Raw genomic sequence first — 6,282 nt, 5'->3', positions numbered from 1 at the left:
CCACAGCCTGCCCAATGGGATTTATTGGATCTGTGCTGGCTAAACAGGTGGTGCAATGTTGAGGAAAAAGGATGAGGAAGAAGGCGCAAGATATGACATAAGTCTGCTTCGCTGAGCCTACTCCCCTCCTGGGCCTGATTCACCCTGTTCTGCCCTCCCCTGCACAGAAACACCCTTCCTACATCTCCGTTCCACCCTCCCCCACCCTTACACAACACAGTGCAGCACCTACCTTCTCCAGTGGCTAATGGTTGGCAACCTTCAGTCTCAAAAGACTATGGTATAAGCCTACAGCACCCAGTATTCCCAGGCGGTCTCCCATCCAAGTACTAACCAGGCCTGACCCTGCTTAGCTTACAAGTTCAGATGTGATCGGGCATCTGCAGGGTAACAGTCCAGTGGCTGCAGGTTCTGATATGGTGCTACTCCCGAGTCATTGCAAATGTGCTTTATGGCATGTTTGCAACACTGCAGGCCAGCGGCCGAGGTTAGGATTGCGCTCTGAGTTTCAATAAGGCTGAAGTTTCAATAAGTCGTTCAATAAGAATGACCGTTTTGGCAAAACAAACATACAAGCAAACAAAAATTGCAACTTCCTGTTTCTAGAGGGAAACCGGAAGGGATTTTTTTAATGCCTTATAAGGCAGGGAAACCCCTGGAGCAGCAGCACTTGTTAGGAGCAGGCTATATGGCTCCTTGGGGTCATGGGGTGTTTTTCTGCTTATTCCAAGTAATGCCCCAGCCTGCCTAATGGGGCTACTTGGATCTGTGCCAGCTATTTGGCTGGTGCAAGTCTGAGCAGCCCTGTGTAGGGCATTCAGGGCCAGGACAGAGGGTAGGATAAAGGGGAGGCCTCTTCTACCGATCCTGCCTGCTCCCGGGCCTGATGTGCCCCTGTTCTGCCCTCTCCCATCCTTTGTACTGCTTGGCTCTTTACTTAACTCTGCCGATGGTCAGGGGTCAGGATACAGTGCTTATGGCATGGCGCAGGTCTCCCTCCATGCTGATTATACACAAGTCATCAAAAAGCATTTTATGGAGCTATTACCATGGCTAGCACCAGCGCTACAGCTACTGCGCTGGCCCTAGCAATAAATTGCGCTGTGAGAGTTTGCCTAGACAGAATTCTCTTTCAAAAACTGATTTAAAGACTTTCAAGCTGGGGAGTTTTTTAGAAGTGCAAACATAAGCAAGGCCCTCTGCAGCAGATATGCCCCAGATACATCACTTGGATTTTTTGTTAACTTCGATATCGAAAGGCAGAGCACAATTCAGACTCTGAATGCGCAAAGGAGACGTTTGGCCGTCAGCCACGATCTTTGTCTTCTACAAAGCAACGGATTTGGGGGATAATCAGACTCTTCCATTTCCCAGCTTCAACCTTCTCCATGGCACCACTCCTGTTAGGAAAATCAAGGCTGATACCCTAAGCGCGCTTGCTAGAGAATCAATTCCACTGAACTCAGTGGGACTTATTTCTGAATAAACTTAATCAGGATTGTGCTGCAAGCCTGTTTCACTTCTCATTAGCGCTTATTTCGACACTGTCCGAGACAAAAAGGATAAGCTAGCCAGTGCCTCTTTCTCCCTTCATATGCGTCCTAGGATGGTATTCTTTCTGTCCTCCCAGATGACCCAAGGAAACACATTGCATACAGGCCCAATCAAAACTTCACATAAAGGCTTCACAAAAAATCAAAACTTCACATATAGGCTGATGGGTTCTGAGCTGTCTGTGACAGATCAGGAGAGAGATCTTGGGGTGGTGGTGGACAGGTCAATGAAAGTGTCGACCCAATGTGCGGCGGCAGTGAAGAAGGCCAATTCTATGCTTGGGATCATTAGGAAGGGTATTGAGAACAAAACAGCCAATATTATAATGCCATTGTACAAATCAAGAGAAAATATTTCTTTACTCAGCGTGTGGTTGGTCTGTGGAACTCCTTGCCACAGGATGTTGTGACAGCATCTGGCCTGGATGCATTTAAAAGGGGATTGGACAAGTTTCTAGAGAAAAAATCCATTACGGGGTACAAGCCATGATGTGTATGTGCAACCTCCTGATTTTAGAAATGGGCTATGTCAGAAGGCCAGATGCAAGGGTGGGCACCAGGATGGGGTTATCTGGTGTGCTCCCTGGGGCATTTGGTGGGCCGCCGTGAGATACAGGAAGCTGGACTAGATGGGCCTATGGCCTGATCCAGTGGGGCTGTTCTTATGTTCTTAGGTCAACCAAAGTGTTTCCCTTCCTATCACCACAGGTGGCGATGCTTTTGTGAACATAAGAACATAAGAAGAGCCCCACTGGATCAGGCCCAGGGCCTGTCTAGTCCAGCTTCCTGTATTTTATAGTGGCCCAACTGATACCCCAGGGAGCACTCACACCAACAAGATACCTGTACACTGTTGAAACTGCCTTACATTCAGAGGCGACCTATAAAACCCAGGGAGGGAAGCACAGCTCAGAATGACTATTAGAAGAAAAAACAATGTGACTTCTAGTTTTTCAGCAAAACTGGCCCTCATAATGCCTTTTATAGAGCTATCCTATCTTGCGCGGGAACAGGTAGGCCAGGAGGTTGCACTATATCCAGCGCAAGATAGGGGCCCAAAGTGGCTCAGCTGGACGCAAAGGGAAACTCTTCCTCTTACCCCCGGGTAAGGCACTGCAACCCCTATGGATCACCTCGGACTTGCACCACCTTGGGAGTGCTACTTGGGGAATGGGGTTGGGATTCGGCACCACAGCTGGACCCCAGCCCTGCCTCCCACTCCCTGCCTGCCAGCTCCTGGGATCGCCCTCTGCATGCCCTCGCCCCACCTCAGCCGACAAAACCCTCACCTCCAGAGGGTACAGGGTACAGGGGGGCATCCCATGTATCTGCAGATTCTGGTGTCTGCGGGAGCTTCTGGAAAGGAACCCTCCATGGATACCTGGGCATCACTGTAGTCGTCATGACTTGTGACCTGTGATTGACTTTTCCGCCATAAATCTGTCCAATCTTCTTTTAAGGACATCTAGGCCAGATGTAATCCCCACATCCTGTGGCAAGGAGTTCCACAGACTAACCACACGCTGGGTAAAGAAATATTTTCTTTTGTCTGTTCTAACTCTCGTGCCAGTTAGTTTTAGTGGATGTCCCTTGTTCTGATGCTGTATGAGAGGGAACAGAACTTCCGTCTACCTACTGCATCCATCCCATGCATAATTTTATATTTTTCACTCATGTTCCCATAGGGGCAATGTAATCTCAGCAGTCTTGTTCTTAATCCCTTTCCTAATGACCCCTAGCATGGAATTTGCTTTCTTCAGTGCTGCCACATATTGAGTCAACATTTTCACTGTGCTGTCCACCATGATCCCAAGATCTCTTTCCTGATTGGTCACTGGCAGGTCAGACCCCATTAGCTTCTCTGTGAAGTTGGAATTTTTGGTTGATATGTAGATAGATAGATAGATAGATACTTTATTTACGGTCATCCGACCAGCTGATCACAAACAACAAAACAAAATACACAGAATTAAAACCAACACCCAGTTACACATATGTAAAATCATAAAATCAGAGATTTACACTCTCAATTTCCTTCCTTACCAACTGTGCAGCATAAAAGAAGCAGGCAACCCTGAGTGATATATCTGAGTATACATCAGAAAGCAAAAAAGCAAGCTTTTCCTCCACCTGCATCCCCGTTTCAATACCGAAGATCGGGGAGATAAATTTAGATCTCAAATCATCATAGTATGGACATTGCAATACAATGTGGGCAGTTGTCTCCACCACATTTTGAGGGCAGGGGCACAGTCTCTCTGAGTAGGGACGCCTTGCGTAACGCCCCAAAAGAACAGCTGATAAAAGTGCATTACACCTAGCTTTAGTAAAAGCAATCCTAAATTTAGGAATAACAATATTATAAAAATATCTAGCAGGAGAAAACGCAAGAGCTTGATCCCCAAGAAAAACATACACAGAAAGTCTGGCTCTCGCAGATCTCAATTCAAGGTCTACCAACCTCTGACGCAAAATTTCTTTTGCGTCTCCCGGGCTCATCATCATTAAACACTCTGGGGAGAGATCGCAGAGTTTGAATGGTTGATATGTATCACTTTACACTTGTCAACACTGAACTGCATTTGCCAATTACTTGTCCATTCACCCAACTTCCAAGATGGTGCTAGTCAAGTAGATTACCCATATGCTTCCAGGATAGGGGTGCTCTAGGCCAATGCCATCTTGTTCAAAATAGCACTACTCTGTGGTAACTTCTCCAGGGAATCTGCTTGCAATGTACAAAACTGGCACCCTCATGATTGAAGCTCAGGAGTTGCGTATTCTGGACAATATTTGCTGCTCCTAAACTGTACCCCAAATGTGCCATTTGAGATAGGTCCCATCTTGTTCAGGACTGGAACGGGAAGACCCAGTCACTTCTTTAGTAAAATAACTGAACATTCACATTCCCCACTCTTTAATCAAGGCTCCATTGCTTGGTCACGTCCCTTTCCCTGAAAGATCCTGTTGGCTGCAGTGATAAATTGGGGACCATAGTGATTAGCAAGCTTCGCTGCAGGAATTACTATCTAATCTTATTAGCAACTGAGGTGAGCTTCCCAGAAATCCGTTTCTTCCGAGGCATTCATCTCACATAGATGGCCCAGTTATTGTGACCTGCCGCCATTTCATCCATGAAAACTTTCACAAGATTAAACACCGTACATCTGATCCTATTAATTCTTGACAGCATGGTCTGTTACTCACTAATCATCATTATCTCCAACGTATCTTTTTCCCCCTAACTTTTTTCCCTTGAAGACATACACCAGAGTCTTCTCGAGCACTACAGTTCAATAACTGCAATCGATAATTAAAATCAATAGGGCTATTGTTAGTGGCTGCAAGACACAGTTAATTAAAATTTATCAAAAAAGCAATTATTTTCCTTAAAAAGGTATTTGCTGAGAAGTGGCTTTGCTGTGACTGTACAGTTCAACTTCATTTGTCTAAATAGCCCAGGGAACATCAAAGTGCTGGAACAATCAAAGATTCACATGGATGCCAGTTGGACACAAGTATATACAGGCATATGGCTACAAGAAGACGTGAGGCAAATAAGATGATGAGGACAGAGATGAATAAGAGACGTCTGAGAAGATGGGGACTAGACTATATTATTGGCACAGATACCATGGCATGGGTTCAAAGAGCCACTTGAGCAAGTGAACAGTGTTTTTCTTTGCTGGAAAAGGATTGTGATGGTGAATAATTTAATAGTCTGCAATAATTTACAATAATTTAAGCTCAGTGATATTAAGCTGGGCTAGGCCATGTCTACATCATTCGCAGACAGGGCAGATAATCAACCCTGAAGAGCTAAGCACCCATGGCAATGGGCTATATTCTATAGTAGAGAATAGCCATAAGTAGCCCAATGAACTATGGATTTCCAGTGCAAATACAAGTCCACCGCATGGCAGAACAATTTGATCTAGCTCTATGGATGAACATAAGAACATAAGAACAGCCCCACTGGATCAGGCCATAGGCCCATCTAGTCCAGCTTCCTGTATCTCACAGCGGCCCACCAAATGCCCCAGGGAGCACACACAAATGTCCACCATAGCACTAAATCCCTTTAACTGGCCAGTTCACCAGCTCTGATCCTACCTGGAAAAACATGATGTGCCATGCCCAAGCATATCTTGGTAACATGGAGCTTAAATTATTGTAACATGCTTTACATAGGGTTTCCTTGGAAGTCTGTTAAAAGATGGAACTAGTTTAGAATGCAGCTGTTGGGCTGTGAACGGATGAATTTAAAGTGAGGCTTGTCTCACCACCCCTTACAGATCTTTATTGGCTATTGATTTGACCCAATTCTAACCTTTTTCGCTCTAAGCAGTCTAGGACTAACATATCTGAAGAGCTGCCTAATTCCATACAAACCTGCCTAATTGCTGAAATAAACTGCAAGGGCTGACTCAGGGTACTCCCATCTTCTGAAGTGAGTGGCTACCAGGGATGGGATTGCTACCAAGGATTGCTCCAGGTATTAGGAGGCTCTTGACAAATTGCCTCCCATGGACTCCCCTCCTACTTGAATGGGCCTGATTGTGTTCTTCCACCACCATATGAAGACTAAGGGGGCAGAAAGGTTCGGAGGTTGGCCATTCTGAGACTTCTGAACACCCTGGCAATGCCCAACAAAGCTAATCTCTTATCAGTCCTATCTTCTTAGTAATGAACATAAGAAGAGCCCCTCTGGACAAGGCCAAAGGTCCAT

The 6,282-nt window shown here is 45.7% G+C and overlaps 1 pseudogene; it reads right to left on the bottom strand.

The window, feature by feature from the left end:
• Window positions 1-285: 285 nt before the first annotated feature.
• Window positions 286-410, bottom strand: LOC136650074 (5S ribosomal RNA; annotated as a pseudogene).
• Window positions 411-6,282: the final 5,872 nt, after the last annotated feature.

Source organism: Tiliqua scincoides, chromosome 4, assembly GCF_035046505.1.
Source record: "Tiliqua scincoides isolate rTilSci1 chromosome 4, rTilSci1.hap2, whole genome shotgun sequence".
NCBI lineage: Eukaryota > Metazoa > Chordata > Lepidosauria > Squamata > Scincidae > Tiliqua > Tiliqua scincoides.
This window is presented reverse-complemented; position numbering and strand designations above follow the sequence as displayed.